The sequence below is a fragment of the Hemiscyllium ocellatum genome, chromosome 10, assembly GCF_020745735.1.
Source record: "Hemiscyllium ocellatum isolate sHemOce1 chromosome 10, sHemOce1.pat.X.cur, whole genome shotgun sequence".
Taxonomy (NCBI): domain Eukaryota; kingdom Metazoa; phylum Chordata; class Chondrichthyes; order Orectolobiformes; family Hemiscylliidae; genus Hemiscyllium; species Hemiscyllium ocellatum.
The window spans coordinates 17,774,616-17,787,412 of NC_083410.1; the positions used below are offsets into that span (position 1 = coordinate 17,774,616).

Consider the following 12,797-nt stretch of genomic DNA (forward strand, 5'->3'; position numbering starts at 1 on the left):
GCCTATGTGGAGCTTGCATATTCTCCCCATATCTGCGTGGGTTTCCTCTGGGTCCTCCAGTTTCCTCCCACAGTCCAAAGATGTGCAGGCTAAGTGGACTGTCCATGGGAAATGCAGGGTTACATGGCTGGGGCTGGGTGCGATGCCCTTTGGAGGGTTGGTGTGGACTCAATGAGCTGCTTGGCCTCCACACTATGTGGATTCTGTTAAAACAATGTGTCTTAACATAAAATAACACTGTTGAATTTACAAAACAAAATGCCAGGGATGCATATGCAGTTAGGTCCAATGAAGATTAACATTTGAGATCTGCCTCAGGTGACTGTCTGTGTGGAGTTTGCACATTCTTCCCTTGTCTGCATGAGTTTTCTCTGGGTTGTCTGGTTTCATCCCACAGTCCAAAGATGTGCAGGTTAGGTGAATTGGCTATGCTAAATTACCCATAGTGTTAGGTGCATTACTAGGGGTAAATATAGGGTAGGGGAATGGGTCTGGGTGGGTTACTCTTTGGAGGGTCGGTATGGACTTGCTGGGCCAAAATGGCCTGTTTCCATACTGTAGGGAATCTAATCTAATATAATCTAATCATAAAATAAATGCAAACTAACTGAAGAAATAGATAATGAGAGTTCAGAGTCTAGATTAGACTAGATTACTTACAGTGTGGAAACAGGCCCTTCGGCCCAACAAGTCCACACCGACCCGCCGAAGCGCAACCCACCTACATATACCCCTTACCTAACACTACGGGCAATTTAGCATGGCCAATTCACCTGACCTGCACATCTTTGGACTGTGGGAGGAAACCGGAGCACCTGGACGAAACCCACGCAGACACGGGGAGAACGTGCAAACTCCACACAGTCAGTCGCCTGAGGTGGGATTCTTATGTTAGACAGTGAAAGGTAAGATTGGTAGGATTAATGAACAATGGATGAACAAAGACATTGACATTTGAGTGAAGACTAAAAAATAATTATGTACTAGATGTAGACAACTGGGTTCAAATTAATCTAGGGGCTTTGTTAAGAGGGACATCAGGAAGGCAAAGAGGTGATATAAGATAGCCTTGGCAAATGAGTTTAACGATAATCCAAAGCATTAAGAGCAAGACAGCAACTAGAGAGACAGTAGGAGTCCTGAAAGATCAAAGAGGTTGTCTTTGTGCTGATCCTCAGTCAAAGAACAAAGAAGATTTACAGCCCAGGAACAGGCCCTTCGGCCCTCCAAGCCCGAGCCGATCCAAATCTACTGTCTAAACCTATCGCCCAATTCCTAAGCATCTGTATCCCTCTGCTCCCCACCTACTTATACATCTGTCCAAACGCATCTCAAATTAATCTACCATGCCTGCCTCTGCTGGCAATGCATTCCACGCACCTACCACCATCTGTGTAAAGTACTTGCTGCGTATATCCCCCTCAAATTTTTGAACGCATGACCTCTCATTATTGAATTCCTCACCCTGGGAAAAAGCTTATCTCTATCCACCCTGTCTATACCCTTCATGATTTTGTAGACCTCAATCAGGTCCCCCCTCAATCTCCTTTTTCCTAATGAAAACAATCCTACTCAACCTCTCTTCATAGCCAGCAACATCCTCGTAAACCTTCTCTGCAACCTCTCCAAAGCATCCACGTCCTTTTGGTAATGTGGTAACCAGTATTCTAAATGCGGCTGAACCAATGTCTTGTACAATTTTAGCATGACCTGCCAGCTCTTATACTCAATATCCTGTCCGATGAACCAACCATACCATATGCCTGTTTGACCACTCTATCCACCTGTGCAGCCACCTTCAAAGTACAATGGACCTGAAATCCCAGATCTCTCTGCTCAGCAACTTTACCCAAGGCTCTTCCGTTTACAGTATAGTTGATTCTAGAATTAGACTTCCCAAAATGCATCACCTCACTTTTGTCTGGATTGAACTCCAACTGCCACTTCTCTGCCCAACCCTCCAGTCTATCTATATTCTCCTGTATTCTTTGACAGTCCCTTATGCTTTCTGCTACTCCACCAATCTTCAAGTCATCTGCAAACTTACTAATCAGACCAATGATGTCCTCTTCCAGATCATTTACATATATTACAAACAACAGTGGCCCCAGCACTGATCCCGTGGAACACCACCTTTTTCCATTTCGGGAAACTCGCTTCAACTACTACTCTCTGGTCCTTTTGCTCAACCTTTTCTTTATCCAACCAGCTAGAACATCCTGCACACCATGTGACTTCACTTTCTCCATTAGTTTACCATGGGAAACCCTATCAAACGCCTTACTAAAGTCCATGTACATGACAACTACAGCCCTTCCTTCATCTATCAACTTGGTCACTTCCTCGAAGAACTCTATTAAAGTTGATAAGGCACGATCTACCCCGCATAAAACCATGTTGCCTATCACTGATAAGCCAATTCTTTTCCAAATATAAATTAGATTTTATCCCTCAGTACCTTCTCCAGCAACTTTCCCACCACTGACGTCAGGCTCACTGGTCTATGGTTACCTGGAATATCCCTACTACCCTTCTTGTACAGGGGGACAATATGAGCAAAGTTCCAGTCCTCCAGCACCTCACCTGTGTTTAAGGATGCTACGAAGATATCTGTCAGAGCCCCAGCTATTTACGTCTCTCACCTCCCTCAGCAATCTGGGATAGATCCCATCTGGTCCTGGCGTTTTGACCACCTTAATATCCTTTAGCCTACCCAACAGATCTTCCCTCCTTATGTCAATGTGATTCAGAGTAAACAAACTTCTATCTCTAATCTCAGCATTCATCACCTCGCGTTCCTCAGTGGACACTGATGCAAAGTAATCATTGAGAATCTCTTTGCATTGATGAGAGAGATATCAAATGAATATTTCATGTCAGTATTTACTGTGGAGAAAGAAATGTCGGCTAGAGAATTCAGGGAAATAAATACTGATGTTTTGAAAACGGTTCACATTTCAGAAGTGGGCATGCTGGATGGCTTAGAAAATATAAAGGTTTATAAATCTCTGGGACATGATCCCAGGATGCAATGGGAAGTTAGGGAGGAAGTCACACGGTCCCTTGCAGAAATATTTATATCATGTATAACTACGAGTGAGGTGCTGGATGACTGGAGAGTGCTAATGTTGAGCCTTGTTTAAGAAGGAGTGTAAGGAGAAGCCTGGGAACTATAGATCTGTGATTCTGATTTTGGTGATGGGTAGAATGTTGGAGGTGATTCTGAAAGATAGAATTTATATGCAATTGGAGAGGCAGCATAGTTGTGTGCAAGGAAATTGTGTCTCACAAATATGATTGAATGTTTTGAGGAAATAACAAGAAGATTGATGAGGCAGAGTGGTAGACATTGTTTACTTGGACTTTAGGAAAGCCTTTGACAAGGTTCTGCATGGTAGACTAATTAGTAAAGTTAGATCACATGTGATTCAAGATGAGCTTGCCAAATGGATACAAAATTGGCAGGAGACAGAGTGATGGTAGAGAGTTGTTTTTCAGGCTGGAGGTCTGAACCAGCAGTGTTCCACAGGGATTGGTGATGGGTTTTCATCTGGTAAAGTCATTTATATATGAGATTTGGATGAGAATGTAGACAGCATGGTTAGTAAGTTTGCAGAATACACCAAAATTGATGGTATAATGGATTGTGAAGAAGGTTATTTAAAATTACAAAGAGATCTTGATCAATTGGGTCAATAGGCTGAGGGGTGGCAAATGACTTTAATTTGGAGAAATGTGAGGTATTGCATTTTGGTAAAACCAGCAAGGGCAATTAAAAGTAAGGCCTTGGATAATGTTGTAGAAGAGACACCTAGGGGTTCAGATACATAATTCTTTGAAGTTTGCACCACATGTAGACAGGGTGATTTATAAGGCATTTAGCATGCTTGCCTCCATTGCTCAGACCTTTGAGTAGAGGAATTGGAAGGTTATGATGGTGGAGAGGCCTCTTCTGGAGTACTGTCCACATTTCTAGTCATTCTGTTAAAAGAAGGATATTATTAAGCTGAAAAGGGTTCAGAAGAGAGTTACCAGATGTTGCCAGGAATGGAGGGTTTGAGCTATAAGATGAGAGTGGATAGGCATAGAACCTTTTTCAATGGAGCATAGGAGGTTAAAGGGTGACCTTATAGAGGTTTATTAAGTCATAAGAGGTATAGATAAGGTGAACAGCAGGTGTCCTTTTATTAGGGTGGGGGATTTCAAGACTAGGGGCAAATTTTTAGGTGAGACGAGAAAGATTTAAAAAAGACATGAGCAATTTGTTTTATACTGGGAATGGTTCGTGAGTGGATTGAACTTCCAGAGGAAGTGGTGAATGCAGGTACACTTACAATGTTTGAAAGACATTAGGATAATTACATGAATAAGAAATGTTTGGACGGATATGGGCCAACTGCAGACTAATAGGATTAATTTAGTTTGGGATAATGGCCAGTTTGGACTGGTTGGACCAAAGTTATAGAGTTATATCATGCTGTATAACTCTATAAATTAACAACAAATTTTACTTATAGGGTGATTTTAATATAGTTAAGATTCTCAAGATAGTTCACAGAAGAATTGATAAACAGTTTAAAATCAAGTCATATAAGATGATATTAGGATAGATGATAAAAGACTGGACAAAGAAAGAGGTTTAACCAAGCATTTAATGGAGGAATGTTAGGTACAGAATTCGTTTTGATCCCAGCCGATGGTAGTACTGGACCAGTCAGATCCCAATGTAAAACTTGGCTTGATTGATCATAAGTTTTGCTTCTGTCATTGAACATATTCATATGAGGCTCCTAATGTTCTTTTAACAAAACACAAATTTATCATCCAAAATTTTAAAAAGATAATTTAGAAAGATCTTGACATAAACAGCAGAAAAAGTAAAGGAGCTGAACCTTTTGCTGGCAATACCTTTTAAAGTCACTCAAGTCCAGTAAAATAACATTCCTGACTCACTTTAAGTTTTTTTTACTCAACTAATGTTCTGCACATTCAGCAGATGGAATACTGTCTGTCTTTCCCAGAGATATGTAAGTATGGACATACTCACTGACTCTATCCAACTCTCCTCCTCGATTGATGAACATCTTAGTATTTCTTTTCACTTCTGATAGCCTGGATATGTCTCTTCAATTCTAATTACATGGAGATTTCTATCAACTCTCTCAATTTCTACAAACTAAATGCCCCTTCTACTGATATGAAATTGCTCTTCTGAACAGGAACCTGATTTGGGCCTCTGACCATCTGTCCTTCTGAAGCCATCAATTTTCCAGTTTGTAAAAAGTTCATTAAATAACTCCCCAGTTTGCTAAAACTCACTTAAGTTAGTCATGATTTGGAGATGCCAGTGTTGGACTGGGCTGTACAAAGTTAAAAATCACACAACACCAGGTTATAGTCTAAAGGTTTAGTTGGAAGCACTAGCTTTCAAAGCACTGCTCCTTCATCAGGTGGTTGTGGAGCCTGGTGAAGGTGCAGCACTCAGAAAGCTAGAGCTTCCAATTAAACCTGTTGGACTATAACTGGTGTTGTGTGGTTTTAATTTTGACTTAAGTCACATGCTTTCCTGAAAATTAGGTTTGAACACGAGTTGTTTAAAACAATGAACAACAAAATTCTAGGCTATACACATCAGTTCATTTTATAAAGTTTTTCCAAACAATGTTATTTTATCACATACCATACATAAAACACATTAGTGAAGAAATTATTTTAATAGCCATAGCATCGAAACAGGAAATATTGAGGTGATTAAGAATATGAGAAATGGGATTTTCAGCATCTTCTGAGGCTGGGATCAGCCAGAAATAGCTCCTCCAGGCAATTTGGTTTCTTGGTTCCATCTTGTCTCAGGGCCAGAGAAGACCTGCTTAGGTGCCAGGAGACTTCTCATGTAGAGGGGCTTCTCATCTCATGAAGGTCCTGCTAGCTCAAGCCTTTCTTAACTTAAGGTTTGAAAGAGTTGGAACTGGCATTGAGTAACTTGCTGTACCTATGAAGAGGATCCAGAAGTTACCTGTTATGAAGGCCTGTCCTCCAGAGGGACTCATAAGAAATGCAAGGCACTTGGTGAAGGCAAGCAGCAGGGAAGTGCAAGTGAGGATGAGGGAAATGCTCAGAAATGAAGTTCCTTCCAAGGGCTGGAGCTCATCAATAAAACTGATTAAAATATTTCCAGTTGTATCTTTGAATAAAGGTGCTCTTCCTGCTGTGCACTCACCTCAGTGATACTTGAAAATTGCTAAAGTTAGAAGTCACACAAAACCAGGTTATACTGCACAAACTTTAGGAGCCCATTCGTCAAGTGTAGTGATATATATGAGGGTTGAAACGGTTCTTAATTTTTAAGTATTTTAGTTACTTAGCCAATACAAGGGTTCCAGCTCATCTTCAATTCCATCCTAACGAAACTTTGATGAGGGCAGAATCATGTTAAAGTCCTATTTCAACATTCAATTTCAAAGGATTTAATGCCTGTGCCCACCCAAGCTTGCTTCTTCTTGACAGTTAGTACTCAGCCCATTGTTTCCTATGGAACTATTCATGGATGCACAAAGATCATCGTTGGAAATTTTTCCTTAAGGTCCAGAGGAAATTCCTGATATTAAAATTGCTAGAATTCCTGGAACAAGTCTTAATGGATTGTGCTATGGCAGGTAAAAGGAATGCAGTATGAATGTGTGAAACACTCATGGCTAACATTGATTTATATACCTTGAGCAAAGCCATGGAAGGATTAGATTCACATTTCGACAGCATGGACAAATTGGACCAAGGGGTCTGTTTCCATGCTGTTTGACTCTATGATTCCATATAATAATCAGGATTGGTATATTTTGTTTAGATTTGATTTAATTTTAATATAATAGTTTTAGAATGAATAACAATTCCTTGCAGACAGCCACGGTTACATCATTGCCATATCACTAATGATAATACAATATACCAAGAAAGATCTTGGGGAAAATCATGCATCTAATTTACAAATTTCTCCTCTATGAGAGCCATGACAGTTGCAAAAGAAGTAGTCATTATTTAGAGCAGGAACAATTCATCCCCAAAGGACATGCTTTATTAGTTAGTGAGTTACCGATGATAAACTTTCTGTAATTCCTTAGAAGAGCCATTGCTGAGTAATTAGGTGACCTACATTTTCACATAGAAGAAACAATGAATATTGTGCAGATCTTGGCAAATGAACATAAATTGAACAGACCCTACTAAATGCAAATGGAACAACTTAGGCAAATAAGATTTATCTGGACTTTAATACAGAAAATCATGAAATGACCTGAAGTGAAAACTGAAATCATTTTCAGTTTAAGCTGAATAACAGCCATACTATTGAGTTTCTATATTGCATCATGCATGGTAAAAGTTAGACAAAGTAGTGTTTAGTATAATTTAAGTTTTACTGCTGTTCCAATAGGCTAATCTCAGAGTGGATAGCAGATCAGAATCCAAACTCACTAGTATAGGATAGTGATCATGATTTAAAGGTTTGCTTTGTATATTTCAAATGTAGAGGGCAAAGTTGATGAAGCTTCTATCAAATCTGACATAATGAAGTGTAAACAGACAGACAATAAACCATGATCCTACAACTTCTAGGTGAGTGATGTAAGAGACCAGATTCATTAATCCTCAGTCTAAAGTGAAGGGATACAGAAGATGAGTCACACAAACTTTGAAGCTGAACTTTGATTCAGTCTCTCTTGTCTGTTTTAGTTCCATCTCTCCTATTACATTTCTAGTCACTCATGTGAGTGACAGATTAGAGAGCATCAATTCATTAAATGAGCATTAATGTTTATGCCTGTATATACTTGCATGATTTGCTGATTCATCATTGTACAATATGTCACATGTACACGACAGTATCATGGTAAAAATGGCACATATTCCCTGCCATCCTACTCCAAAGAAAATCCACATTTTTTTTATAACAAGAGTGGACCAACTGAATTTCAAAGTAGACTCCAACAAAAAGCTGATTAATACGAGAAAAATACATTTCAATATGATGAAACAAATACAGCATCTGTTGCCATATGAATATGCAGTGGCTATCTGTGTATCATTTCACTATCTGGGATGAGCTATTCCAGAAAATGAACCAACTCAAATGCTTAACAGTACAATGATCATATTAGTTAATTCTAGGGTGAAAAGCTTCACAAATAAACTGGCTGCATTCTGACCATTTTGATAGAAATAGGAGTGGATACAATTCCAGTATGAGGTAAAGCATAAGGTTGCAAGAATTCTAAAGAGTGGTGACATATTTTTCTGAAATAGCAAAATAAAAGCATTTTAATTACAATCTGTTCTATAAAATGTGCTATGTCTGAAGTGAAGTGTGAAACTGAATAAAGACCAAATTAAATCTTTATTCCATAAAAAAATAAACTTGATCAGACTTAAACTGAAAACTGAACTTATGTTACTCAGTGGCTGATTTTAAAATAAGCTTAAGTATCCTGTGGAGATAGGTAACTGGAGTTTAGGTTTGCGTGGATTTACTAATTATTCATATAATTAGGTGAAATGTAAATCATTTGATGGATCAAATCTGAACTGCTCACATTAAATGCACTTGCGTAAAGTGATTGTGGGGTATGGGTGAGGGCTGCATTTAGTGGTTGGTTTAAGGGTGTAGTAGTTGGGAATCATATTACCTTCCTGCCCCCAGATGGAGTGTTTATGCTATGGACAGCCTTTCCACCTTGACGGTAATTAATACCCACTTAAGGGCCTCATCCTGAGGCTGAAGGTATTAACTCAGAGTGAACAGGCAACTTGCTATGTGGGGAGCATGAAAGATTGCACCTGTGGTGAGGATGGAAGATATCCCTTGTTAATAAAGGCACAATGCCTGATTTCGGGACCCAGCATCGGGAAGAGAGCAAGACCAATGAAAGCCAAACCATGGCCTTTGTTACCGAATGCTTTACTCCTCTGATGACCCCAGCCTGGGACATCCCATTTGCCAACATTCATTTATACCTGGACTTCTCTTCAATCCAAGTTCTTAGGTGGGAATAGTTCCAGCAATATCCTTTCCATCCCTTGTGGTGCTATTGACATAGAAGAGTTTTGTGTGGCAGGATTTCTCTACCCTGAGATCATTGATTTCAAGGTATGGCGCATTTCTGGTCTATCAAGATGCAGTGTGCCTTCTCAGAAAGAAGCAATGTGATGATCATGGCAACTCTCCAGTCATCCATCATTCTCACAAGATTTTGCCCTGCTTTAAGACTCTGTTCAGTATGTTGCCTCTGGGTATACAGGTCCACAATTCCCTGAACATAGCAACACAAGTCTATATGGTGGTCAAAAAGGCATATGATATGCTTGCCTTGATCAGTCTGGGCATAGAGTATAACAGTTGGCAAGTTATGTTGCAGCCGCATAGAACTTTAATCAGGCCAAATTTGGAATGCTGTGCACTGTTCTTGTCACCACATTACCAGAAGGATATGGAGGCTTTGGATAGGCTACAGAAAAGGTTTATCAAGATGTTGTCTGGTTTGGAGGGTATTAGCTATGAGGAGAGATTGGACAACTGGAACTTTGGAGGCTGAGGGGTGACCTGATAGAAGCTTACAAAATTATGGAAGGCATAGATAGTCAGAATCTTTCTCAGGGTAGAAATGGCGATTACTAGGGCACATAGTTTAGGTAAAAGGGGGAAAGTTTAAAGGAGATGTGAGATGCAATTTTTGACACAGAGGATGATAAGTGCTTGGAATACACTGCCAGAGGAGGTGGCAGAACAGGTACAAAGCAACATTTAAGAGGTATCTTGACAGATACATGAACAGACAGGGAACAGAAGGATACAGATCATGTAGCGGAAAAAGGTTTTTAGTTTAGAAATGCGTCATGTGTCTGCGCTGGCTTGGTGGGTCAAAAAGCCTGTACCGTGCTGTACAATTCTTTACTCTTTGTATGTAAGTGCCAGTTGATAACTGCTTTCATTTAAACTGGAGATTAGTGAGGGAAAATCTAAAATATCTCCAATTCAGATTTAATAATAAAAACATGAAGCATAAATGTAAATTCTATTATTTTCTTTCTTATGGCTGCACCTATGATATTCCACATATTTGACTGAAAATACGTGATTAAGTATTTAAAGCAAGTCTCAAGGTTTGACCATCTGATGGCGTTAATTGTGTTATCAAAGATGAAAACATAGCAGTATTTATGGATCTTGTCTCAAAATTGATCAGTGTCAATTCTGTGAGTGGGATTTAATTACACTTCACTAAATTCTAATTGTGATCAGGCCAGTTTGTGTAAGGACTAAAAACACTTAGTTTGAAGAAAATACATCAAATATTAACAAGTACTAAAATAACTGGTCCATAAAATTTAAAGTAGGTCTTGTACAAAGCACATTTAAATAAAAAGCACCTTAGTATTGAAATTATTACCTAAATACTGATATACTTTCTAGTTCTATCTCCATTATATACTTTGCACTTTGCAGGACAACCAATATAATACTAATTGCAGATGCACAAATGACCAGCTTGCAACAAATAAGTGAACTTTATAATGCATTTAATATTTCTTTTCATTGGTTTCTATACAAGCTTTTTAAAGAAAAATATCAGATTGAAAAGTGTGGGTGTATTCTAATCAATCTGAACAGAATACTTATGATGGAGTCGATTATCATATTCTTAATTGGGCTGTAGCTGAATCTTGATTAATGAATCACAAGCTTGCCAAAAATATTACATTTGGATCAGAATTATGTGTAAAGATCTCTATAGACTGCTTGTAAGAAAAATAACCAGCTCATAAGACCTCAATCTCATCTAATTTATGCAACTCATGAATTTGAATGAAAATGCTTTGCCTTTCCCACAACAGATTTCGAGTATGGGAGAGGTAGTTTAATTCTCTAAGAATGACAATACTCAACTGAAGTGCAGCAACTGAAAATTCAGAATACAGGCTTGCTCAGAAAAGATTGATAACTTGATTTCACCATACAATATTGTATTGTTAATCACTGGCTTATAAAGAGTTATGCTGAGTATATAAACAAGCATCAAGAAGCAAGTGCATTATGCCGAGCATGACATAAGTGATAATGTTACTTTTGTAAATGGCAGATACCTGACAAATTTTCAGGTTATGCAACAGGGTTGAGTTAAATTTTAAAGTATTATAGTGATCACCAATTCTAGGTAGACTTGGAACTGTGCTTGAAATAATAAGCTGTACAGGAATAGCATTACACTAAATGAACGAAACCCAAAATCAACAAAAGTACTTTGCAAAGCAATTAATCTTCTTTCTTAAACTACTTAAAATAAACTGAAAACATATTAGAAAAAAGAAATCACTCCTGTTCCAACATTTTTAATAATTTCTGATTAGAAACATAAATTGCAGTCATGTAATGCCTATGGCATTTGTTATAGTTTTCAGGTTTTATTTTTCGTGCTATAGATTTGAAGAAAAGAAGTTAATCAGTGGATCAGTGTTTGTGCCCAGCTAATATATATATATATATATATATACACACACACAATGATTCAAAGACTTTGAACCAAATGTAATATTTCCAAGTTTTGTGATGATACAAAACTATGTGGCAATAGGGGTTGAGAGGGGAAATATTAAAAATATAGAAAATAGTAGCGGGAGTAGGCCATTTAGCCCTTTGAGCCTGCTCTGCCATTGAATATGACTGTGGCTGATCAAAGACTTCAAGGGAATCAAACAGGCTAAATGAATGGGCATAAATCTGGAATATAACATGAAAATGTGTCGCTAACGGCTTTGGGGAAAAAATAGAAATGCAGTGTATTTCTTAAATGGTGCAAGATTGGAAATTTGCCATTCAAAAAGGCTTGGATGTTCTTGTTTATAAGTTACTGAAAACTAAAAGACAAGTGCAAGAAGCAATTAGGAAGATGATTGATATGTTGGCCTTAATTGCAAGAGAGTTTGAGCACAAGGATAAAGATATCTTGGTTCAATTGTATAGAATCTGGTGAGGCTGCACCTAGAAATATTGTGTACAACTTTGGTCTCCTTTCCTCAGGAAGGCTGACTGACCACAGGGGGAGTTCAGTGAAAGTTATCAGTCTAATTCCTGGGATGTTGGACTACCCTATGATGTGAGATTGTGGAGACTGAGCATGTATTCTGTACTGTTTATTATATTGGACTGTTAGAGCTTACAAAATTCATGAAGGACAGGAAATATGCAGAAAGAATTGGCTGAGCATTATAGAACCAGGTGCAGCTCAAAATAAGAGGTAAACTATTTAAAATTAAGATAAGGATGAACTTCTTCACTCCTTGGTGATGAACCTTTTTGGTATTCACAGTATAGATTCAGTCATTGAGTATATTCAAGACAGAGGTCAATATATTTTCTAGACATTAAAAATATCAAGGTGTATGAAGATATGAAAATGGTGTGGATGTAGAAAAGTAGCCATAATCTAGCTGCATAGCAGAGCATGCTCAACAGGCTGAGTTCCTAATCCTGCTTCTACTTCCTACAATCCTATGTCACTATACAATATGATTATACATTTAAGCATTATGTATTGTCCAGGAAATTGTCAATGATTAAACTTAATATGTTCTGATCAGGTATTCGTTTATCTATAAGTCACTTTAAATATTTGAGGATGATTCTCTTGGTTTGGAACTGATGTTCACTTGATCATAATTACACTGAACACAATCATGTCCAATTCCAGTTACAAAACTTTTACTTTGCAGTAGGAATTCATTGCCTGTTTCCAATCAAAACCAAGGAA

General features: G+C 38.2%; 1 protein-coding gene across 3 annotated transcripts in view; it reads right to left on the reverse strand.

Annotated features, from left to right (window-relative positions):
• Nucleotides 1-12,797, reverse strand: part of sdccag8 (SHH signaling and ciliogenesis regulator sdccag8) — a 369,171-nt gene that overhangs the window by 58,638 nt on the left and 297,736 nt on the right. The gene's annotated exons all lie outside the window — the stretch shown is intronic.